Source organism: Cynocephalus volans, chromosome X, assembly GCF_027409185.1.
Source record: "Cynocephalus volans isolate mCynVol1 chromosome X, mCynVol1.pri, whole genome shotgun sequence".
NCBI classification, from domain to species: domain Eukaryota; kingdom Metazoa; phylum Chordata; class Mammalia; order Dermoptera; family Cynocephalidae; genus Cynocephalus; species Cynocephalus volans.
Window position 1 is genome coordinate 166,926,849 of NC_084478.1, and position 25,873 is coordinate 166,952,721.

The window sequence follows — 25,873 nt, forward strand, 5'->3', positions numbered from 1 at the left end:
GCAGCCCTTAACTCTCTCTTTATTCGGCACAGTCTTTTTATTTATAATACTGAATTGTTGAAAAGATTAGAAAAGTTTTCCTACGAAATATTTAGGTTTGTCTGACTGCTTCCTTAAGGTGTTATTTAGTTTGTTCCTCTATCTCTCTGTTTCTGTGAAGTGGAAGATATATCTAAAGAGCTGACAGATTCAAATTAAACATTTTTGGCTAGACTCCATCATAGCTGATATTGTGTACTTCACATTGCATTATGTGACATGATATATGCTTGTTGTACTCTTAGTAATGCTAAAAATTGACCCCTGGATTAGGATGGTGACAGTGATCTCTGGATTGCGTAGTTTTTCTCCTTCTTTCAAACTAGAAAGTCCACTATTGCTTTGGTGATATTAAAATGTTCTCTATTGACATTTATTTATGGTTTTAATGCCAGTGAATAATCTTTGAATCAGCATTTCATTAAGGTTTACGAAATTAGATTTTCTAATTCTGTCATGCTTTGTACATTCAGTGGATGGTATTTCCCTGTAAAAGAAAAAAAAAGAAAGAAGCTTGCCTTTAATAAATGCAGTTTTCTGATTAACGTAAAATAGAATTCACACTGGAAAAACAGGATAAATGCTTCCCCCTTTTTTGTTTTGTCAGTATCATTATGGACTCATGGATTTTCATTGACGCAGTGTGTTTTAATCCATCAAAATCATTTTTGATGCTCATATTATTATAATTTCATTCAGCTGGAATTTCTTCAAGATGCTTCCTGTGCTCTTTGCTTTCTGAAATATGGCGTCCTAGTTCCCAGGCTCATCTTCAGTTTTCATTGTCACAGACTTGGAATTAGCTAGTTCTCTAATGACTTCTAGTTCGTTTTAGTAGGAAAGATATTTGAGACCATCTAGGAACTAGACGTACTCAGTGCATTCAGAAAACATTGGTTCTGAACCATTTCAGTGTACAGGGCTAGAAAATACATGAAGTACACTTTTAGAATTTTTATTTACAACAGCTTTATTGAGATGTAATTTACATATCATAAAATATATTCCTTTAAAGTGCACTTTCAATGGTTTTTAGCTTATTCGCAGAGTTGTGCAACCATCATCAAATCACTGTGTACTAATTCCATAACATTTTCATCACCCCAAAAGAAACGTTGTACCCATTAGCATTCGCTTCCTGTTATCTACTCTCCACCCAGCCCTCAGCACCTACTTTCTGTCATTATACATTTACCTCTTCTGCACAGTTTTCTTTTTATGAGTGAGTTTAAGCGGCTTTGTATTTCTTTCTGAATTGTTGTTTGTGTCCTTTGCCCATTTTCCTGTTGGGTTATTGTCTGAGAAATCTTTATAAAATATATTTTGGAAAAAAAAAAAAAGAAATCCTTTGGTGGCTACACATAATGTTCAACATAAAGTTTAATTCCTTTAATGTAGCCTATTGTAATTCTTACTTAACTTCCTCACCTTTCTCTCTTAGGATTCCCAACCTTGTAAGCTCTGCTCTACCTACATAGAATTACTTGGTTTCTCACTGGAACGGTGCAGTGCTTTCTCACTTCTTTGTACCTATGATGAAGCTATTCTCTTTTCTGGGATGGTATTTTACCTTCTGCACCCCCTTCTCTAAACTTTTAGTTACCCTTTAAATCTTAGCTCACAATTATCTCCTGCAAAGCCTACTCAGAGCCTCCAATTATTAGTGCATTTCCTAAGCACCAATAGAGTATTTTGTGTTAATTTTATCGTAGAACTTAGTCTATTAGAGTTTTCTGGATTTAGTGGAAAGAGCATAGGTTTTGGTATGAGACACATCACTCTGAAACATGATTTGTTTGACTTTGAGGCTCTGTTTCTTTATTTGTAAAATGCAAATTGAATCCCTGTCTCCTAAGAAGGTTGCACAGACAAAATAACAGATGTGGCGTGTCTGGCAAAAAATAGGGTTCAATGAAAATTGACAATCCCCACTGTAAGCACCTTGGAGGAGTAAAAGAATAAAATTACAAAAGAAAATTAGATGAAATATCTAATTGGCTTTTATTTGTGATTATATAATCAGTCAGCACCTCATTCTATTTTGTAGAATGAGGATCTGCTGAGCATGACAGAACAGTTCGTTTTTCCTAGGTGGGACCAAGGAAACAGAACAATTAAAAGGAAGTGGATTGGTTATCATCAGGTCCCTACAGGGTGGGTACTTTTTTTGTGAGCATTAAAGTAGAGACTTCCTTATTATGCCGACTCAGGTTAGCTGGGCTCTTTCTTAATGGTTGCTGTGAATCTCCTATTTTCAGGAAAAACTGATCTGTTTGGGGATTTATCTGGTTCGTTAAAGTTTCAGTTTGATTATGTAGCACTTCCATGAGAGTGACTCCATTTCGGTTTGGTCTGTTCTACTGGGGAATAGTGCTGGAGGCTAGTCCAAACAATGACCTCCCTTAAATTTTAACAGTGAAATTCTACAGATTTGTATTTTCAGCCCACTACTTAGCTGCAGGTAGGCACTTAATAAATGTTTTCTGTCCATCCTATCTGAACTTGCCTCTCTGTTACTCTCTATTTCATCACCCAGTTTATCTCTTTATACTTATTACAACATGTAATTGTCTTTTTTTGTTTACTGTCTGACTCTATTGACAGAATATAACGTTTATTAGTCAGGGACAATATTAATTGAATGAGTGAATTTGGGTGGAATAGTATTTATTTTAGGCATATTTTAAATAAGGATTGATCAAAGAGAGTTTCTGTTTAGCTCTGTTACTGTCAGACTTAATAATTCAATTCCACGAATGCTCATTTTGTCCTACATGCACTGTCTTACAATAGCTAGCCCAAAAGCCACATTTTATAGCTATTGGTTAACTTTGGTTAACTGAGACGTAGCTAAATGAATTTGCAGCATGTTAACCACTTCTGGGTTTTTTTGGAAAGTTAACCACTTATGAATTTTTTTAGAAAGATCCTAAATCTCTAAAACTAAGCCATATTTCTAGTGACTGACTGTGTAACTTTCTCTTTGTTCATGTTACTTTCCTTCTTCTTACAGTGAAAATTTAAACCATTTGTGGATATGGGGGAAGGAATGTGAGAAAGGAAAATAATAAATAAATGCAGATGGTAGTAGCTGCATCGATATTGCACCTTTGAAATTGTCTTAGAGGAAATTACTGGCCCACGGTTGGATAACAAATTTACCATTGGGGTGGGTAATCCCCAAGGCTATCCCAGGTTCAGTGATTTTCAGGGAGGACTCACAGGATTTAGCACATAGTTGTACTCAGTACTATTTATTATAGTGATGAGATACAAAGCAAACACAGCAAAAGGAAAAGGCACGTGGGGCAAAGTCTGAGGAAACCAGGTGCAAGATTGTGAGTCTTCATCCACTGAAGTCACACAGTGCTTAATTCATCCAGTAACAAGTTCGCAGGTGTGAAATGGTGCCTACTCAGGAACCCCACTGAAGACTCAGTTTTTACAGGGAGATGGTCACACAGGTCCTCTCTGCCTGACACATACCAAAATTCTAGACTCTTAGAAAGAAATAATGTGTTAGCATAAATCATACTGTTTGCACAAACATTTTAGGCACAATGAGCTATTCTGATCAGGGAATGGTAGATACCCTCGCCAAATCCCAAACCCAATCCCCAGATGCCAGCCAACCTCGTAAGCAGGACTTTCACAGGATAGCAGTCTCAGGCCTGCTATATAATTTTTTGTAGCACCATCTCATACCAGTCATAAATAGTCTAGTAACCTTGGTTTGTCCGTTCGGAAGACCATGGATTTAGTTAGGCTTTGTTTTTTTCAGTATGTGAGTGCTTAGTGCTGCACTGACGATGCTTATTAATAAATTAAGAATAACTGATATTCATAGATGTTAAATGATTATCTGGGGCAAAATGCCTAATAATGGGAGAAAGCTGGGATTTAGATCCTTAAATGTAGATATCTTATGCTCCACCATAGCTGCATAGGAGAAACAAGTAATCAAAGTAAAACTTGTCAGTCACATGTATTTTGAACATTGACAAGACAGAAGTATTTAGGCAAGTATATTGGCTATATTTCACTCCCAGTCATATCTTGATTTCTTCAGCTCTGGTCAAGGCTTTTTATCATTAAGATCGAATGAATTTTTCTCTTTCCTTCCCCAGGAAAATCTCATGTAATGGATGCGCTTCGTTTTGTAATGGGAGAGAAAACAGCTATTTTGACAGTGAAAAATATTCAAGAACTTATTCATGGAGCACATATTGGAAAACCTATTTCTTCTTCTGCAAGTGTAAAAATTGTGTAAGTGGAGGAAAGCGGGGAAGAGAAAACATTTACAAGGATTATCCAAGGTAGTTTCTGTAGAATTTTGCTTATGTCATTTGATTAAGATTAAGTCAGATTGCCTGTTCTTTTCTTTCTTTGAAGGGTGATCATTGTTGTTCCACTGGCAAAGTGAAGGAGAGGGTTTATTTCCCCCTGTTCAATAGAAGATCTCAGATGCAAGGAACAGAATCTATTTGATGCTCCACTAAGACTCTTCCCTAAGCAGACATAACAAGGGTGCTTTAAAATCTTTCTACAAGGGCCGGCCCGTGGCTCACTCGGGAGAGTGCGGTGCTGATAACACCAAGGCCCCGGGTTCGGATCCCATATACGGATGGCCGGTTCGCTCACTGGCTGAGCGTGGTGCTGACAACACCAAGTCAAGGGTTAAGATCCCCTTACCGGTCATCTTTAAAAAAAAAAAAAAAAAAAAAAAAAAAAAAAATCTTTCTACAAAACTTTTCAAGTACCCTTTTATTTGTTCAAATGCCCCTACTGTCAAATAGCATTTTTATATCTGGATATTTGGATCAGATACAAGGAGTCTACCTCAAAAACAGAGAAGTTATAAAAGTTCTTCCTGAGGTTATGTTTATCTGCTTTTCTTATGATGAACTAATTACATGCATACTTTTGGCTTGTATAGACAGATTTTCTTACCATGAAAAGCAACTCGAGTGAAATGTTTGAATTTGTATGTTGTGACTTATTCATGAATTCCCTGTGTTGTCTGAATAAACAACATAGAGAGTTGTTTATTTATTTATTTTTTATCTTATGCTTGGATTTCACAGAGCCTCTATAATACGTGTTTTTGTTTTTGGTTTGTTGTTACTGTTCAGTGTCCACCAGAACATTTGTAATGTATAAACGCTGTCTTATTAACCTCCCCCAAATGCTATCACAGATGGTTTTAGAAATACTGATTATTTTATACTTGTGCCTTCATGAGTAATTTAAGTATTTCATCACTTTGTCACCTTGATATATTCAGTGACTAGTTTTCTCACTTTCTTTAGATTTTTAAATCAAAAGTTTCCATATCAGTAAGGATTCCTTTGCCCACCCTTTTTAAAATTGCAAAGCCTATCCCCGCTAAACAGAAACTTCCATTCCACATTCCCAGCTCATTTTTACTCCTCAGCATTTACCACTTTCTCACATCCTATTTATTTTTATGCCTTATCGTATTTTTGTTTGTCTTCCTGACTAGGATATAAGCTCCTTGAGATCAGAAAATTTTATCTGTTTTGTTCACCGCTGTAGAATAGTCCTTGGCATATACGAGGGTCCTGCAAAATGTTCATGGAAAGATTTGTATTATCTTTCAATTCTATTTTTCCATGAACTTTCTAAAGTACCCTCCTAATAGACAATCAGTATTTGTTGGCTGATTAAATGCATTTATTAATATGTATATGATTGTATTATTGCATCACTGGCCGTTTCAATAACAAAAATTATTTTATTGAACTTCTTTGGTGGTGGAGATATGTCTGATATTTATGTTTCCTGTAATAGTCTTTATCTTTTCATATTAGGGGGATGCTCAGAATTTCATTGTGATGATAATCCTGTGAGTCGTTCTGCTTACACAGCAAGTTGGAGAAGATAGGCATAACAGTCAAAGCGCGACACTGCCTAGTTTTTCAGGTAAGTAGCTGTAGTAGTTTATTGGATTCATAGTTGGGAAAATACATCACTATATTTTATATGTTGGTGTGCTTTACTGTTTTTAATAGGACAGTGTAGAGTTGATTTCAATGAAAAAACCCAAAGAAAGAACCCAGTTTTTCGAGGAAATCAGCAGCTCGGGAGAACTAATAGGAGAATATAAGGAAAAGAAGAGAAAGTTACAAAAAGCTGAAGAGGATGCACAGTTTAATTTTAATAAGAAAAAAAGTGTAGCTGCAGAGTGCAAACAAGCACAATTAGAGAAAGAAGAGGTAAGATGTCATGAAGATGTAACCAAGTAAGTGTTTGATACCAAAACTTTTTGTCTGTTAGAGTTGCTAGGTATTGGCTTGGGATTACCAAGAAGATTTCTTTAGTAATATAAGAAAAAGAAAGCCCAATGTTCAGTAAAGATAAACTTTTGGATATATCTTTCACTATTTGGGTTCTTACTCCCAAATAGGCAGGACAACCTGAACTACGAAAATGTCTGATTTTCTCAACGAAAAACACGCTTGATAGGTTATATCTTATGTAGCAGAGGCTCTGAAACTTTTGGATCTTGACCCCCTTCCACACTTAAAAACCACTGAGGAACACAAAGAGTTTTTGTGCATGTGGATTTTTTCTACCAATCCTTCTTGTATTTGAAATCCAAACTGGAAATTTTAAAAATAGATTTAATGGTCCATGTAAAAAGCAGCAATAATAAACTTATTACATGTTAACATAAATAAGATTGTTATGAAAAATAACTATATTTTCCAAACAAATTAATTAGAAGAGCAACACAGTTTTACATTTTTATGGTCTCCTTAATGTCTAGCTTAATAGGAGACAGCTAACTTCTCATAAATACTAAGCATTAAAACTTTTTTGTGCTAAGGCCTGGCTGTTTTAGCCACCATTGGTTTTTACACCATCAGTGCAAATGTCAACACCTTGCAAAAAGCAAATGTTGTCTTAGTATTATTATGAAAATAGTTTTGTCCTATGGGGTTCTCTAAAATGGTCTTGGGTACCCCTAAGAAATCATGGCTGCACTTTTCAAATGCTGTGGTATTTCTTGGTGCCCGTTACGATGCCTAGTACGAAGGGTCTTCATGAAGTTCATTGAAAGATTTGTATTATCTTTTAGTTCCATTTTCCCACGAACTTTGTGAAGAACTGTATAGTGCCTTGTCTATGACTGGTAATTGTTTGCATTTGAGAGTGATCTTATTCAAACACAAATCAGATCTTGTCTTTCCCTTGCATGAAAGCTTCCAGGGCAGTGCTTCCCGCTGCACTGAGAATCTAGTCTCCTTTCCTGCCTACTGATCTGGTCTCTATTCACCTCTCAATCTTTAACTTCCTCTATTTTGCCACCCTATTGACCTTTCTTATTTGGTGAATACATCAAGCTCCCTTTTATCCTGGTGCTTTTGCTATTTCCTCTGCCTAGAGAGCTGTATGCCTGATTTTTGCATGGCTGGTTCTCTCATTTGAGTCTTTATAAAAATGCCATTTTCTTTTCTCAAGCAGGCATTTGCTGTCCACCACCCCCAGCCCCTGCCCCAATTTCAATTAGCATCCCCTCTCTTGCACTGTCACATCAGCCTGCATTGTTTATTTTTTATTGTTTATTTTATATTGTTTATTGTGTATTGCTGTATGAAATGATCTTGTTTATTATTTGTTTGTGTGTTTATGATCTGATTCCTCTTCCTCTACCCCGCCCCATTCACATAACTGGAATATAAGCTTTACAAGAGCACGGACAGTCTGTCTAGTTCTTCACTATACTCCCAGCAGCACATAGAACAGGGCCTAGCACATAGTAGATACTCAATAAGTATTTAAGGAAATAAATGAGAAGTGGATATGTTTCTTATTCGTGGTTTTTCTTTGTTTCTGCATATTTTTAAAATGTGTATATGTGTCCCTTTTGTCAGTAAAAAGGGGTAGTAGCAGTGAAAGTCAGACTGCAATAGTCACAGTGTAGTGAAATAACTTATAAAATTACAGAACTTGAAACATGATAAGGACAATTAGAATAGTCCAACTTCCTAATTTTTTACAACATCCTGGAGGATGACCATTTAGTTGTTACTTGAAATTCTTCATTGATTAGGAGCTCTCCTCTTGATAGACTTCATTCCTTTATTTCTTTATTAATAGCATCAGTGTTAAGGAAATTCTTCCTCTTTACCTATAATTAAGAACTATAATAGTCCTATTAGTTCCATCAGTAGGAAAATCACTTCCTGTAGCAGGAATTTTACCTGGAATCCTTGAATTTAAAGTTGCTAGGGACCGTACAAGTTACATGATGCTCTTCCTTCAGTTTACAAATGAGGAGGCTGATGCTAGAAATGTTAATGGACTTGCCAAACTCCTCAAGACAGAAATGGGATTAGGAGCCGGGTTAGGGGTGCCACTCCGTTGTTCTTATCAGCACACCACTGAGCGCATGAATACAAAAGTAATGGTTTCCTGATTTAATTTAGAAGTGTATTCAGCAACCTTCCCTAAATAATGCTATTTTGGGGAAGAATACTGTTTCTTACTGACATCAATGAAAATTCATTAGAGATCATTTGTTGGTACAGTCGTTGGGTTTATGAAAGGTCAGCTTAAATATACTCACTTTTTACTGCTGTTGAATTGTACTGTTTTATAGGCAGAGCGTTACCAGATTCTCCTTGAAGAACTGAAAGTCAACAAGATACAACTACAACTTTTCCAACTATATCACAATGAGAAGAAAATTTGTTTTCTGAAATCTGCGTTAGAGCGTGTGAATAGGGATTTGAGTGTCACAAAAGAGTCTCTTTCTCATCATGCAAACAGAGTTAAAGCCAAGAAAAAGGAATGTGGAATGCTAACCGGACAACTACAGCAGACAGAAAAAGAAGTCAAGTGAGTTTTTAAAAATAGGTAGTAATAGCTGTGTTTTATGTAGATCGATAGAAAAAAAAATAAATGACACTTTGAAAGTTAACTTTTTAAAATAATCTTTTTATTTCAGAATACTTTTAAATATACAGAAAAATTATAAAGATAGTACAGAATTCCCCACCCTGTCTCTCCTGTTATTAACATCTTCGTGTGATATATTTGTCAGAATTAATAAACCAGTATTGGCCCATTATTATTAACATAAGTTCATACATTATTCATATTTTCTTAGTTTTTACCTAATGTCCTTTTTCTGATCCAGAATACCATATTACATTGAGTTGTCTGTCTCCTTAGGATTCTCTCAGCTATGACAGTTTCTCAGGCTTTTCTTGTTTTTGATGCCCTTGACAGTTTTAAGTATTGGTCAGGTTTTTGCAGAATGTTCCTCGGTCGGGATTTGTCTGAAAACTTTTCTTATAACTAGACTGGGGTTGTGGGATTTGGGGAGGAAGACGACAGAAATAAAATGCCATTCTCATCATAAGGCATCAGGATGATAACATGTGATATGTGTCATAGGACATATCACATCCTGTATCACATATCATAATATCAACATGATATCACGGTTGACACGTTGACCCTGATCACCTGACTTTGTCAGGATTCTCCATTGGAAAGGTCTTCTTTTACCTTCCCCCTTTTCATACTATATTCTTTGGAAGGGAGTCACGAGGCAGAGCCCAAACCTGAGGAATGGGGCGTTATGTTCTGCATCCAGGGCAGAGCATCTACATAATTTATTTAGAATTCTTCTATACGGGAGATTTGTCTCTTATTTATTTATTTATTCAATTATTTATTTCTATCAGTATGGATATGAGGATATTTTATATTTGAGGTTATAATCTAATACTGCATTGTTTATTTTGTTGCTTAGATTATGGCAGTTTAGATTATGAAGAACTCTGAATGGACTCCTGTGTCCCTTCGACATATCCCCATCATTGTGATTTTGGTTTGGGGGCAATTCCTTACGTTTTTGGCACTACAAGATGTTCCAGGCTCATTTCGTAGGGGCCAGTCCTAGAATCAGCCTGCTCTAGCCTGTGTGAGCTTGCCCAGGAGTCAGTAATTTCTTCAAGGTGTTCTGGTCCTTTTATTGGTATTAGGAACTATACATCTGGGTGCTAGGTGTGCTCTTTCCTTCTGGAAGTCTTTGTTTCTATGCTTTCTCAGCTGACAGAACTGGGAAATATATGTGTGTATAGTAACTCTTGTAAATAAACATATCTAAGTATTTCCATATATAGTCATCTGTATCTTCATTGAACTAAACTTGAGTTCATACTGTCTCTCCATTTTAATCCATTAACACATGGATCACTCTAGCCTTCTCTTGCTTATCTATAACCCCCATTTAAATGGTGAAAAACCTGGCGTCCACCATCAGCCATCCATTAGCTTAATTGTTCGATTCCAGTAATCACGTATAGCAGTATCAGAATTGTTCACCCATACCTCCAAGGGAAGCAACTTTATAACTGGAGTACAGTGCTTATGAACAATTCCTTTTGATTTTAGTCTTAACGACTCTGCTCATTTCCAAAATTACTTAGGTAAGCCAATTTCCTCCCACCCATTTGGTAAGGTTGTTTATACATTTGGAATTCTTTTGTCACATTCTATTCCGTTTAGGATCCCTCAGGCTTTCAAGTGATTTTTTAAAGGAATTTGCTTACGTTAAGGTTCACTCTTGATGCTCTAAAATTCTATAGGTTTTAACAAATTCATAATGTCATGTGTCTTCCACTACAATATCATGCAGAGTAGTTAAACCACTCTTGAAAAGTGCCCCTGTGCTTCATCTGTCTAACCCTCCCCCTGACCTTGCACAGCCTCTGGCAACCACTGATCTGCTTACAGTCTAAAAGTTGATTTTTAGAATTTATTTTTAATGTGATTTGATCAAAAGGACTTCTTCCCTTTATATATTTAAAAAATATATTTTCCTTTAAAGCAAACTTTTTTCTTTTAAGATCTCTTGAAGCACTTTTAAATCAGAAGCAGCTTCAATACATTCAAGCCAAAGAAAGCACTTGTCACCACCTGGAAAAATTAGATGTGGCTAAGAAATCAGTAAAGGACAGTGAACAACAATGTTCTAAACAAGAAGATGACATAAGAGCCCTGGAGACAGAACTGGTTGATTTAGGTGGTGCATGGAGAAGTTTTGAAAAGCAGATTGAGGAAGAAATCGTAAGTAAATTAGGAGGCTTAAAACTGGAAGACAGTAAGGTGAAAAAGTCAATGAATGGGAAATTTTTTGTACCTATTGTTTCAACTTCTCCTTTTAATTAGCAAAAAATTAAAGGATTTTCTCTCTTTCTGATATTTTAAGAGATTTTCCTGAGAATGTAAATTACGGGGATTTAGATTTTTTAGCCTATACACAGAATCTGAATTTATTCTTCAGACTGAAGTATTTTTTACAAGATTAGATGACATTATAACATCTATGAGTTAAAGTCCTAGAAAATACTTCAACAAGGTTACGTGATGTCATTTTGTTATATGAAAGTTAGATAATTAAGTTATTTAAGGTAAGAATGTTTTTCTCTTGCGATATTATAAAAACTTAAAGGTCTGATATATATGGCTTTGAAGAGACATCATTTAATTGACAGGAGAGAAATCGATTACTTAAGGTGATTTAAAATATTCAGTGATAAATTAATATCCAACTTCGTGTATGATATTTAATTATAATAAATCAATAGTAAATATCCAAATATCATAATTGAGAGTTCCAAATATTTTCTCAGCTAAATTTTTATCATTTATCTCATTCAGTAATTTTATGATTATCCTACATCATACTATATATACCAAAATAATAGTGATTGTATAAATAGGAAAAAGATATATCATTTTCTCTGGATTTCCCTTTCTCTTAAGATTTTCTGACAGACACATTATTATAGGGTTTCTTTTGAATACCTTGTTGCTCTGTAGAAGCAGTTTTAAATAAAGAGGGTTTTGTATGATGTTCACATTAGATTACCTGGGAAGATGGCCAATTATGATCCAATGTATATAAAATTAGCTTTTGATAAGATTAATTATCTGCTAGTATAATACGAAGAGTTTCCTGTCGGGTTTCTATAAGTGAGTTAGCAATGTTTCAATGCTGTTTATTCAGCTGGATCGTTATGACGAACTTAAGGAAGAAGTAAGAACGAAAGCAGCTATAACGATCCAACAACTGGAAAAACTGCAGTGGGAACAGAAGGCGAGGGAAGACAGCCTGGCATTTGAAAAGAGGAGGCATGGTGAAGTTCAGGTACCTCAGTTTGTGCCGTGATGATTTGGGATTATCCTCAGTGACATTTTATTCCCTTTTGGTAGTAACGTTTCAATATGTAAATGGATTTACATCAAACATAAGCAATTAAATAATTTCTGGATTACATGTTATGCTGCTTAGTATTATTTAGGAGATCTTTTATGGTTCAGATATATTTGTCTGCCTTCCCCCACTACAGTGTACATTCTATGCGAGCAGGGATGTTTGTCTGTTTTATTCAGTGATCCATCTCAAGCACCTAGAATAGTTCCTTTTCCACAGCTGATAGTCAATAATTATGTGTTGGATTATTGTATTTTACAGCTGAGGGGATCAAAACACAAAATGACTGAGCAGACTTGACTAAGGTAATAAGTGGAGGAATTGGGATTTACTTCCAAACGCTTTGTCTTCAGAGTGCTTCTCCTTCACCTTATAGTATACTGTCTCATTTAGTCTTTGGGATTTGGCAGATGGAACTACAAATATGGAAGGTGCAGTGTATGACAGTCCTGTGAGCAGAAGAGGTGGCATTTTGTGTCAGGAGAAAAACAAAGATAGTAACATAGGAGGAAATATTTTTAAAACATTTGTATAATTGTATCATTTGTGTCACATTATAAGTTCTATAGTTATCTATAGCACAAAGCCTTCCCTTGCTCTCATTTTCTCCACACTCCACTCCAAAGAAGAGCCCAAAATAATTCATCCTCATATAAGTACCCATTGTTCTTAATCTGTTTCTGTCTAAGGGCTTTTGTACGATTGCACATCATTTACAATTAATTGGTACAGCTCTGCTAGACTGGAAGCTTCTTCAAGGCAGGATTCATAATGATGTCCATTGTAAACCTTGCACTTAGTACATGTCAATAAGTTTGTTTGAACTGCTGTTGCCTTTTGAATATAAAAGTGAAATAACTTGCTGAGGAGGAGAGAGATGGTGGAAGAGCTGTGCCCAAACTCAGTTTCCACAGGACCGATGACTCCGTTCACAGATAGGAGGCTCTGTCACTTTCCACAGGTCCCAAGATCTCTGGCGCTGAGCAATAGTTGGTGTTCTCAGACAACCAGCATGATCAGCCAGCATCTCAAGTCCAGAATGCCTAGTACCAGGGTAGTCTGATTATCACACATTATGAGTCCAGCAGAGCACCCAGGTCCTGACACACCTCCTGTGGGATGGTGAGAGCAAATGCGACCCACGCCTTCTCTTCTCTTGTTGACCCTGGTCTTTTAGATTTTTCTCCAGTAAATCCTACTCTTCCACCTAAGCCAAGTCTGAAATTTGTCCCAGGACCTTAGGTCACCACCTAAGAGACCCACCTGGCATGTTAAACTAATGACCGTCTAGCATGACACAGGCTCTGGGACTGTCCAGAGTAAAGGCGCAGAAGCGCCTGTTCCCAGCTGGCTGAGCTTGGTACTCTCCTCATTGATGACTCTTGCTCTTCCCTCTCTGGATGGAATTCTTACGTGACATAATAGAACTTCAGTATGGGGACTCTAATTTCAACATGTGTGGGTTCCTACAGCAAAAGAACTGTCTGGCTCATTTTTATAACTCTCGCACCTTGTTAGTGGAGGTTTGTTCAGTGAATTTGTGTGATAAGTGAGTAAAACAGGATAATTATCTGGGAATACGCTTGTCTTTTTCCACTTGAAAAGTGTGGTATTCTCTTTCCCGGTGGTACACGGAAAAGAATTGTGGTTTTACTTTCATACACTCCTGGTTTTTAGATCATTCAGTAATGGAGTAAGACAGATCAATCTTGCTATAGTACACAGGATGAATTAGATGTGGGAAGGCTTAATGACATGAAACAAATCGGAGATTACTACATTACTGGATTTAATGATAAAATGAATAGAGCAAGACTTCTGTGAAGTCCTTTCCCCATAAGTGTATTGCTTGTCCTATAAGTGGTTTAACATTAAACCACACTACTGTCATTACTTGTCTCTTTCCCACCAGACATTACTCCCTGAAGACAAGGACTCTGTCCTTTTCATTATCGTATGTCTACTTCCTACCCCATAGTAGCCAGTGAATAAATATTTATTGAATGAGTTAGTTTGAGGGACAGATAAGAACTCTGTAGATATTTGAAAATAATCCTCTTGGACTTTGAAGCTACGAGACTTAATTAGCTGGAGATCAAATATCCAGCAAATGGTGGAGTCAAGATTTGAACCCTGTTGTGTACAACTTCAAAGCTCTATACCACACTGCCTTTTTAAACTTAAAATTTGCTCTCCTAAATATTTTCATATATTTATATTTGATGTATTTCAAATTTATAACAGCTTACAATGTTATAGTAAGTGTTAAGCATGTAATTTAACTGGGGTGGAATTCCTGTAATTGATTTTAGGTTTCCTTTCCTATTTCAGGGAAATTTAAAACAAATAAAAGAACAAATAAAAGATCATAAAAAACGAATAGAGAAGTTGGAGGAGGATACAAAGACATGCGTGTAGGTAGAGTAAAAAAAAAAAAAAAACCCTCAGCTATGTCTCAAGTGTCTGGTTATTTCTGTCTATCAAATGAATGCTCCCACTGATACAAACTTCTCACTCCTCGACTCTTTTCTTTGTTTCCTCCATTGCTTTTCATTTCATTGTAGATTGTTAAAGATTATCCTTGACTACATAAAAAATAAAATATTTAAATTTGGGAAATACAAATGTGTAACAGTACCGAAATTTTAAGTCTCTTTATTACTGATATTTTTAATGAAAGTAGTGAGTTATATCATGAAAGCTAATGCAAGGTTACTTCAGAAAGTTCATGGAAAAATAGAATTAAACGATAATATGAATCTTTCCATGAATTTTTGAAGAACCCTCATACAACCTAAGTATTCTGTAACTAAGGGTTTCTTTTTAATTGGCATTTGCTTATTAAGCTCATGAGGATTGCTCTGGTTATATTAATCTATCATTACTATTTCAGTGCACAGAAATACATATCTTTTGAATCAACAACGAATAATCAAAATTGTTTTTGCCCTCATTTGGTATTAGGTTTATTGTATTATATGTTTTTTTATCGTTTCAATATTAATAGAGCACTACTCCATTCCCTTGCAATTCCAGATAAGAGTACGTTGTATCTGGTAATTCCTAAATTTTGGTTTTGCTTTTTGCTATATAATTTGTTGTTGTTATTACGAAGGGATTGCTTGTAAGAGGAGAAAGAGCAAGAGGAAACCCTAGTGGAGGAAATCGAGAAAGCAAAATCAAGAATGTCTGAGGTTAATGAAGAATTGGATCTCATTGGAAGTGAATTGCAGAATGCTGGAATTGATGACCATGAGAGAAGATGTCAGCAGAAGTGAGCAGAGATTCTGAATCGCCTTAGGAGACTTTACCCAGATTCTGTGGTAATTAGAATGAACAATTAAAACAAGGCTAAGCTTTCCTGTGTGGTGAAAACAGTATATTCTTATTTGGAACTATAAATATACCATTATTAGGAAGCAAAACAATTCAGAAATCTTTATGTTTTGTGCTTGGCAATTTATATTTAATGTATAACAATAAATAATTGGGGTAAAATGTACATTACTTTGGGTAGTGTCAACAGATAAATAATTAGTGGGGAGAAGCATTGACATGAACACAGTACCCAAAAAGTCTGAGCTATTGTCAGTATCCCCAAAGGAAATGGGTGCCATGAAGTAGTCTGAGCCCCCAGACGCGTAGACTCATACCTCATGATCTTCATGGTTTTAATTTTTAAAAAAATACTTTTTCAGCGACATCATTGGCATATTTTTATTCTCTAACTATGCATCTAGTTTTGCTTATGTATGTCATCAAGAAAATACAATATCGCCTGTTTTCAGCATTTGACACTGTTAACCACTTGACCTATTTTGAAACACCTGCCACTGGCCTCCATGGTACCACACTGTCCTGGTTTTCCTTGTACCTCTCTGGCCACCCATCTTCATCTCCTTTACAGTATCCTTTTTGACTTTCTGACTCTTAAACGTGGTACTGTAGGCTTTATTTTTTTTTTTTTTACAAAAAGAAAATGAAACGATTATTATAGCAAATGAAAATAAACAGATATGCCCACATTAAACCTAAGCAAGATGAAAAGAATCAGTATGGCAGCTACAGCTATAAGTATACATAAAAATAAAGAGAAAGAAAATATTTAAAAATATTTAGAGGCCTAAAAGTCCAGCCTAGAAAGTTACAGAACATAATCCCCCATAAGTGTTTTCTGCTTTGCATAATTTAATAAGAGCTTGAATTCATAAAACTAGGTTCAAATATGAGGATAAACAAAATGAAAATGAAAACATGGAGCTAAGAAAACAAATTAAGAACAAACAGTATTACTGAACAATAATTAGTTAACATTTACTTAATAAATAAAATAGACTATTAATAAAATAAGTTATTAAGAAGTAGCAAGGAATACTAATAAATTAATTAGAAATAGCAAGGAGAGAGCTGCACAGTTGAAAATTATATTCTTGACCCCGAAGGAAAGCTTGAGATAATCACAGGTAAATGGAAAAAAAAAAAAAGAGAGAGAGAGATTTAAATGTTTAAACCAAAGATAATAAATATGAAATACTATGATGAGCTATCATAAGGAAATTGTGTTCTTGAAGTAGAACCTAATAAATGGAAGAGAGTCCAAAGATATACAATTAAATCTTCAGATATTCTAGAGACTATTGATACAGGATGTTTGACATTCAGACATATTCTAGTAAAGTTTTTGAACTTGTTTAATTCTTGACCATTCATCAGATCTTAGCTCAAATAACACTTCTTTATGGGAAGCCTTCCCTGACTTCTTAGGCCAACCCGATCTCTTTTATATACTCTCAGAGCACTCTTTTTTTTGTCACAGTGACTAGCTGTGTTTTGTTACATGCATGTGGCTATTGACTGTCTTTCTTCCTTACTAGACTGAAAACTGTGTGAGATCAGAGAGTATCTGTTTTATTAAGTAATGTTTACCTAGTGTCTAGCTCAGTCCTGCACGTAGTAGGTGCCTCAAAGATTCTCGTTTAATAAATAGGGAATGAATGAATATTATTTAATTACTACAGTTTTAGAAAATATTTTAGTACTTTGATAAGTCTAGTCCCTCTGCATTACTCTTTTCTTAAATGAAGTGACATGCCTAAATGGACATTTCATAATAAAACTTAGGTCCATGTGAATGAGACTATTAAATTATGATATAATTTTATGAATTACTTTTTGTCTATGTTGCTTTGTTACATGAGAAAACAGTGAATTATACATTCCTCACTAATGTTTGTTTTTCTTTCCTTTCTTGAAACCTGCTAAGTTTGGAAGACTGCTTGACCTGTGTCATCCTATTCATAAGAAATACCAGCTGGCTGTTACTAAGCTTCTTGACCAGTACATGTTTGCAATTGTTGTAGCCTCTGAAAAAGTAGCAAAAGAGATTGTATTCAATTTCTGAAGGAGGAAAGAGCTGAACCTGAGACATTCCTTGCTCTAGATTACCTGGAGGTAAGAAATTTGTAATGTTTGGTATTTAGTAGTGATAAAAACTTGTCTGTTATAGTATGTCTTTATTGCCTAAAACTATGGTAGTGACTGAAAAAATCGTTGCCAATTAACCCGTCATTTGCATGGCTGTGTTAATATAGTGGCAGGCAAAGAATAATATCAAGTAGCTGCTATCTTTCTTGATATCATATTTTTTTCCTAATCTAGTTTTGCATAATTCTGTCTTGTTGATTCTGATGTCATTACTCTAGCAGTACAAAACTCGGCATACTAGCCAGCAATGTATTTTGTTCTATAGCAAAATACAAACGCTCCTCAACTTGACCATTGCTTTATGTCGTGGTAAACCCATCGTGAGTTGAGAATATCATCCGTTGAAATGCATTTAATACACCTAACCTACCAAACCACATAGCTTAGCAACACAGTGCGCTGCAGGGTATCGGCTGTTTACTCTTTATCACGTGGGTGGCTGAGAGCTGCAGTTTGCTGCCATTGCCAACATCACAAGAGAGCACCACTCCGCACACCACTAGGCCAAGGAAAGACCGACATTCAAAATTTGAAGTACGGTTTCTTCTGAATGTATATCATTTTCACACCATCGTAAAGTCAAACAATCATACCTTGAACCATCGTAATTTAGGGACCATCTAGATAGGAGATTGATAAGATGTATGGTCGGTGAGCGAGATGTCAACTCAGTTTTTATTGTGAATATATGGTCCAGTGTGTCAACTCTGGGTGGGGCAGGCTAAATGTTGAGCCTTGAGTTATGTGTTGAGATATGTTCACATATCCAGAATCCAAATTCCTGCAGCAGGAACTCTGTCATATCATAATTGATATCCTTTGTGATTTTCTATTGCCTAACAAACATAATGTTCTATTTGATCCGGCAGTCAAGACCCTGAACTGCAGGCAGTGTGCATAGTGGTTAACAGCACATGCCTTAGAGTTGGAGTGCCCTGAGTTTGAATCTCAGACCAACTTGTAATTTGCTCTCACTAAGTTGTTCATAACTTTTCTGGGCTTCAGTTTCTTCATCTATGAAGTAGAAGAATTGATTCTTACCTTGTTGGATTACTGCAAAGAATCATTACAGGTAAACCACCTGGCACAGTGCCTGCACAGAGGAGGGGCTCAGCAAATGCCAGCTGCCCATTGTACTAATACACTTTTGCTTAGACCTTCTGCCTCCTGAAACTTCTTAGCCCTAATTCATCTTCCTGTTAAAATCCTGTTCTACTTATTCCCCACTTGAGAAGTTTTTCAAGACAAACTCATTTTTAAAAACGTCTCTTAAAGAAGTATATCAAATATAAAGGGAATACTCATCCCTTTTCAGTGTCCAGTTCCTTAAAAGTAACTACTTTTGATTGCTCCCATACGCTTCCATTTTTATAAATACATATTAGCAGGTGTATATACTCGTGTCTACGTGTGTATATATATAACACAGGCACACATATACACATTTTGGTTATATGTAGCGGTTTTGCTTTGTTTTGCTTTGTTACGCAGAAGTGAGATCTTACTTGCAGGATTTCATTAATAAATTGCAGATACTTTTTTGATCTGTTTGTAGATCCAACCTATGAGTCACGACTAAGAAGGTCTGAAGCCTTTCCTGATCATTTATTCCTAAAGTGTTTTTTAAGTGCCCTAGTGTCGTACCGCTCTTTTGACACGTATTTAAAAGGATATTATTTTCCACTACATTTCATGGTCTTGAGAGCATGGAGCACTTCTCCTGCATTGTTTTCTCCCACTTAATTAGTGACAGGGCTGAATCTGGAAATTAAATCCTCTGGCTTTTGATGAAGTTTATTTTTAATGTTACATGAGCCAATGGTGGGATATAGTTCATCATGTTCATGTCAAACTTTTGTTATCTGTAAGTGCACGCTATTCATCATTTCCTGTCACGCCTGTATGTGTTTGGTGAGAAAGAACATAATGAGCATTTGGTTTATGTTTTTGTATATCTAATACATGAAGTATTTTTTAAACCTTTTAGATTAAGCCAATCAATGAAAGATTAAGGAAGATTAAATGCTGTAAAATGGCGATTGATGTCATAAAGACCCAGTTCCCTCAGCTCAAGAAAGTGATTGAATTTGTGTGTGGAAATGGCCTTGTCTGTGAGACTGTGGAAGAAGCCAGGAGTATTGCATTCGATGGACCTGAAAGACGGAAAGTAAGAAAAGATTTGTACTGGGTGCACTTTTGGATACATTGAAGCTGTATTTATAAGACTCATATATTACACAAACAATATTTATATGTGCTTCCATATGTTCTCTTTTATAAGGAAAACTAACATGGGACCAAGATGGTTATGGCTTCATTAGTTTCTAAAATGTTCAGTTGAGTTTTTAAAAATTTAACCACTGTAGCAGTCCCCAACATCATAAATTATATTTTGGAAAATACATTTATTGTAATTATATCCTAAAGAAGTTATTTTTTTTATTTTTTATTTTTTACTTTATATGGAATAAATGTCCTTATGATCCTCAGATTTTCCCTGCCTTTACCCACATGGTACATGTATTTTTGTATACCAGGAAAGATTTTAGGTGCTTATTTTCATTCTGAGTTAATTCTTCTTTTTCTTAATGGAGATACCGCCTTTTACACATTCAAGGTTTAACACATTTGAATTTAATGAAAGCACAGTTGAAATGAGATTACTGAATACATGTCTCTCAAGGGAATAATTTTGGTTTTATAAATAAATATTGTTTCACTCTCAATTGAATAGAGTTTGTATTTAGCTGAGTGATGTCAAATTCCCCCCCCCTCTCTCTTTCTCCCTTTTTTTTTTTTTTTTAAGCTACATTTGTGATGAACTATAACATAGCGTTAAGGACATAAGCTCTGAATAAGACCAGTGATTGTACTTAGCAATTGATTATGTGACTTAGGCAAGTTTCTAAACCTCTAATTTTCATTTTCTTGTCTAAATTGGTGAAATGATATTGCCTGTTTCCTGTGGTTATGAGGATTAAGTTAAGTAATAACATGCAAAATGCTGTTATAGTGCCTGGAAAATAACACTCAAGTGATAGTCGATTTATTGTTTACTAGTCAGTTAACACATTTAATCTGGAATGTCCAGAATTGCAAACAGGCTATTCTTATGAGATGTACGAATTTCCAGGATTAAATTTAGTGACTTATGTAACATGATTAACTTCTCATACGTTCGGTGCTGCTATCTATAATAATGTTAATAAGGATGAGATTACTGTCTTTTAGTAATTACTGTCATTGATTTCTACATATTAAATTTAAGGAAGAGTAATAAGTGAGCTATTAAGGTGTCTTCCTTATTTTGCTACCTCATTAGCTAAAACTGAAATGTATATTTGTAAAATTGACTTTTGAAGATTTGAGTGGTAAATTTATAGAAGTCCCATAAGGAAAAGACTGTTTATTCCTTTAATTAGCAGATATTTATGATTTGTAACTTGTTCACAATAACGAGCTTTATTTACCTTGTACTTTGTGTCTTGTTCTCATCAGTATTTCAAAATTTTAACGTTTATTTGTCTTATTTGTATCTTAACTATATTCCAGGAACTTTTGGAGAATTTTCTGTGTTTTAGGTTGGGTACAACAATTGGATAGATGTCACATTTGCACAGAAATCATCTGATGCCTGCCATTTGTGCTCTTGGTTTTCCATAAGTTTGACATTATATTTTAGAATTTTCCTTATTCAAACATTGCAAGTGATATCACAAAATATTGGGTTTAAATGTAAACTATAGTATATATAATCTATATACATAATTACAAAGTACATAAGTTAACAGCAATTCTGCCAGCTATAATTTTGTTACCATATTTTTGTGGTAACTCAATTCTATAATAATTTAAAAACTTATGTACTTACATTTCAAAAACAAAAATCTCTTTACATATATTGAATTATTCTATTCACTCCCCTTAAACAGAGACACAACAGTTATTTGCTTCCTTCTCCCATAGACTGGTTGTTATTTTAAAATATATATAGAAAGATTTATTTATGTTTTTCCCTTTTAATATGATGGAGCAAAACTATGTCATTACGTCGCTGGATGATTTGTGAAAGGATCATTTTTCGAAAATTGCTCCCATTGTACAAGAGTGAATAAAAGTACCGGGTACCGCTTGAACGAGTACCATCGGGAATAAAATGTAGTTGAACTTAATCCTCATACCTTATATCAGAGTAAGTTCTGGATGGATTAGAAACGTAAATGTGAAAAATAAAACCGTGAAAGTTTTAAGAGAATCCATTGAATTTTTTTCTTCATCCCAGAGGCAGCAATGCGTTTACAATACGACAGAAAACCCAAAAGCTATGAAAGATGGATAAATTCACGTAACATAAAGAATTTCTACATGGCAAAAACCACCATGAGCAAAATAAAAAAGAGAATGGCGAGCTGGGCAAATATTCCCAACTCATGGAAAAGAACAAATTTTCCTGCAAATCAAGGGAAAAGAACAGTAATGCAGTGGGAAAATGGACAAAGGATATGAACAAACTTGTTTTCATAAAAGGAAGTATAATTGCTCTTAACCATGAAAACTTAACCTCACCTGTAAGATGGGAAATACCAATTACGTCTAGGGATGGTAGTGGTGTTTGGGGCCAGGAAATCCAGGGACATTTTTCACTCTACTCTTACATATCTTTTAAATTTTGAACTATGTGAATATCTTACCCGTACCAAAATAAAATGTTAAAGGATATTATTTTTCATACCAATAAAATAGGACTTAAAAATACACTGTACTTTGCATAACACAAAAATTGTAGAAGAATCTACTTCACAATCCTATAACACTGGAACAAGATTTCTTGAAACAATGTTGGTTCAGGAAATAGTTTGTTATCCTACAGAACAAGTTTTTAATGACAAAGAATTCATTCTTTTTGCAGGCCCATGCCCTCTGAACTTTTATGTGATGCTATTGAAAAATTTTCTCAAGTCCTTATTTTATGTGAGATCCAGTTGTGCCAGCCAAGGTATTTGTCAGAATGTAACCCCCAAGGTAGGCAGGGATTACGGCACTGAGCAACTCATATGAGCTATACGTGAAGGAAACTGCAGTCTGGGGGAAAAATGTTTTTCTGGAATAACAGTTTGACTGTAAGTCAAATGAAAGAAGATAACATGAGAGTACATTAATATTTAGAAGAAATAACTTGTTGTGTACCTAAAAACTACTGAAAACTCTTAAGATTCATAACTCATTGTATTGTTGGCTACTACATTTTTAGATTTGAAAGAGATGTATAACATAGTAGTTAAGAACATGGACTTAGGTATTTGACTGAGTTGGACTGTAGCCCCTGTGCTATATTGCCTATGGCTATAAGGCAAGTTACTTAATATCTTTAAGCAAAGCCCATTTTGTAAAATGGAAATAACATCTCCATCAAGTCAAATAATGTATAAGCATTGTGTCAGCAATAAAGTAAAAACAACTCCAGAAAATCACTGTACACACTGTTTAAAGAGGCAAAATCGACTTGTCTACGTATCACGGTTGGGAAGAGAGAGTTGGCACTAGAACTCAGGTTTATTTTTGCAGATTCTTATTAGCTCAAAATTCTTGATATACTTCTCTCGCTTCTCTCTAAGCAAGCCCCCATAGATTTTTTTTTCTGTTATAATTTGGTTTACACACATCAGAAATACAACTTAATAAATGTTCAGTGTAGAAAACTTTGGAAAACAGCAGCTCAAAAGGAAAAAAAAAAAAAAAAAACTCATTCCCTAAGATAGTTGCCAAGTAAAATATTTGAACATACATATACAAAAAAATTATTTGTTTATCTGAAATTCAAATTTAGATGGGCATCTGGTATTTTTATTTGCCATATGTGGTAACCACACTCCAACAAGAACTGCTAGTGAGTATTATACCATATATGTTATATCTTATGTTATTTTATAAACAACTATATTTGTAAGTTATTTTTATATATACAACTGTGGCTTTATAATAAGATTAAATATTTACCTAAGTTTACCATTGTTTTTTTTAGTTTACTTTTCTTAAATGGTCTCACTTTTATATTTTAATGTTTGTCTGTCAGGAATTTATTTTGATTTACATTGTTAGATGTGGTTATTAGCTTTTTCCCCTAAATGGTTAATTACTTGCCATAATATCATATATTGAACTTTTTTCTTTTTCTTATTTCGTTAAATTTAGTGATTATAATATTATAATTTAACCATAATAGTAGTCTAAACTATTAATTATACTTTGTTCTTTTTCCACCTGGTTTAATTACTTATCTTTATTTTAATTAATATTTGTAGCTTTCTTCCTCTAAATTAACATACATTATAATTTTATTGTAATCTAGGAGAATTAATTCTTTAAAGAAATAATCAAGGTACACATTATAAATAAAAAAAAATGCTAACTCACAAGTACTATGTAACCAGCATGTTTAAAATGAAATTCATGTTCTTTTTACTAAATCTTGATCTCTCTTCTGTTCTTCAACTCAATCCTTGATGATACTATTCCAGCCAAACAAAATCCTATTTCCCCAGGGATTCTTTCCTAACCTCTACATCCAAACAATCCCAAGGCTCTTCTTATAATATATCCTAAATATTTCTGGAATCTTTTTCCTTTTCTTAACCCTCAGTACTATTGGATGAATTTATACCATCATCTCTGACATTGCTGGACCAATGCATTTTCCAAATAGTTGCCAGAATGGTCTATCTAAAGCTCCTCTCTGACATTTCTCTTTCTGTTGGGTTTCAATGTGTTCAGAGCCAGTCCTCCTCAGCTCCCTCTACAAGCTCCACTAGTCCTCAGTGGAATTCCATCCACGTTCTTCCTCTGATGGCTTCCAAAGATCTGGCCTGTCTACTAGCCTCATCTCTAAGTTAACCCGTAACTCTTGCAGGAATTCCAAATCCTTTTATATTCCTTCTTTGCCCTTCCCATCCCTGTGACACATGCACACTCATACACAATCCATTTTATGCATTCATGCCTTTCCTGCCAGCATGCCACCACTCCCCTTTCCCTGGCTACCTCCTGTCTGTGTCAGAGACAACTGCCTGCTCAGTATTCCTCTCTGCTTCTCCCTTACTCATGGACCTTGATTTCATTGTGTAGCAATCTAGGTGTAGCCACTGGATGTAAACGGTAGTCATAGGTGGGCCTGCCAGGAAAGCTTCCTTATAGGACCCTTTTACCCTGACTCTCCCTTCCTGTCTTCTTTCTTGAAGCACAGACACTATGGCTGAAACTCTACGAGTCATCTTGGACCTCACAAGGACTTTGAAGGTTGTCATATAAGAGACACTGACATACACATATACACACATTACTAGTACACACAGTGTAGAGATAAAATGCACTTTATTGACAACAATTTAGAAGCAGGGAAGCAGTGGAGCCTTTCACTTACTCCATAAAACACTTGCTTACTAACAGGACTATAAACTTCAGGCTGTATTATACCTTGACTCCATTTAAATTTTTTCGTTGGTTCCAGTTTCACATCCATTTTGGAGAGAGCGATATTTTTGGTATCCTAAAATTATGAAGGCTATTTTCAAAATATGCCATTGACATATATGACAAGATTCCTCAAGATATAGGATTATGTGATGCGAACTATTTGATACTGCATATAAGTATTCTTAGTTTTTGCTTGCCAGTGTTAAATATGTTTGGAACTAATATTCAGCTTATTTCAAACTTTAGTAATTGCTGCTAATTTGTTGTCTAGAATTGCTTTGGGCCTTTGTAAAAGGGGTTTTGTATTTGTGTTTTGTTTCTTGGCTGGTGTAAGGTACAGTAAGTGGTTTTTCTCATTTTCAAATTTTCAGTTGTACAAATTGCCACATAATGTCCTTATTTTTGTCTTCTTTACGTATGTTTTTTCAAGGTAAAATAGTTTTGATTTTACAGACAGTGGCTCTTGATGGAACATTATTTTTAAAATCTGGGTTGATCTCTGGAGTGTCAAGTGATTTAAAAGACAAGGCTAGATGCTGGGATGAGAAAGAGTTAACGAATCTAAGAGTCAGAAGAAGCCAGCTAATCCAAGAGCTGAAGGTAAATCCATGTCATAAAAGTTAC

The 25,873-nt window shown here is 35.1% G+C and overlaps 1 pseudogene; it reads left to right on the plus strand.

The window, feature by feature from the left end:
• The window catches only part of LOC134368528 (structural maintenance of chromosomes protein 1B-like), a 40,852-nt pseudogene that overhangs the window by 2,832 nt on the left and 12,147 nt on the right, over nucleotides 1–25,873 (plus strand).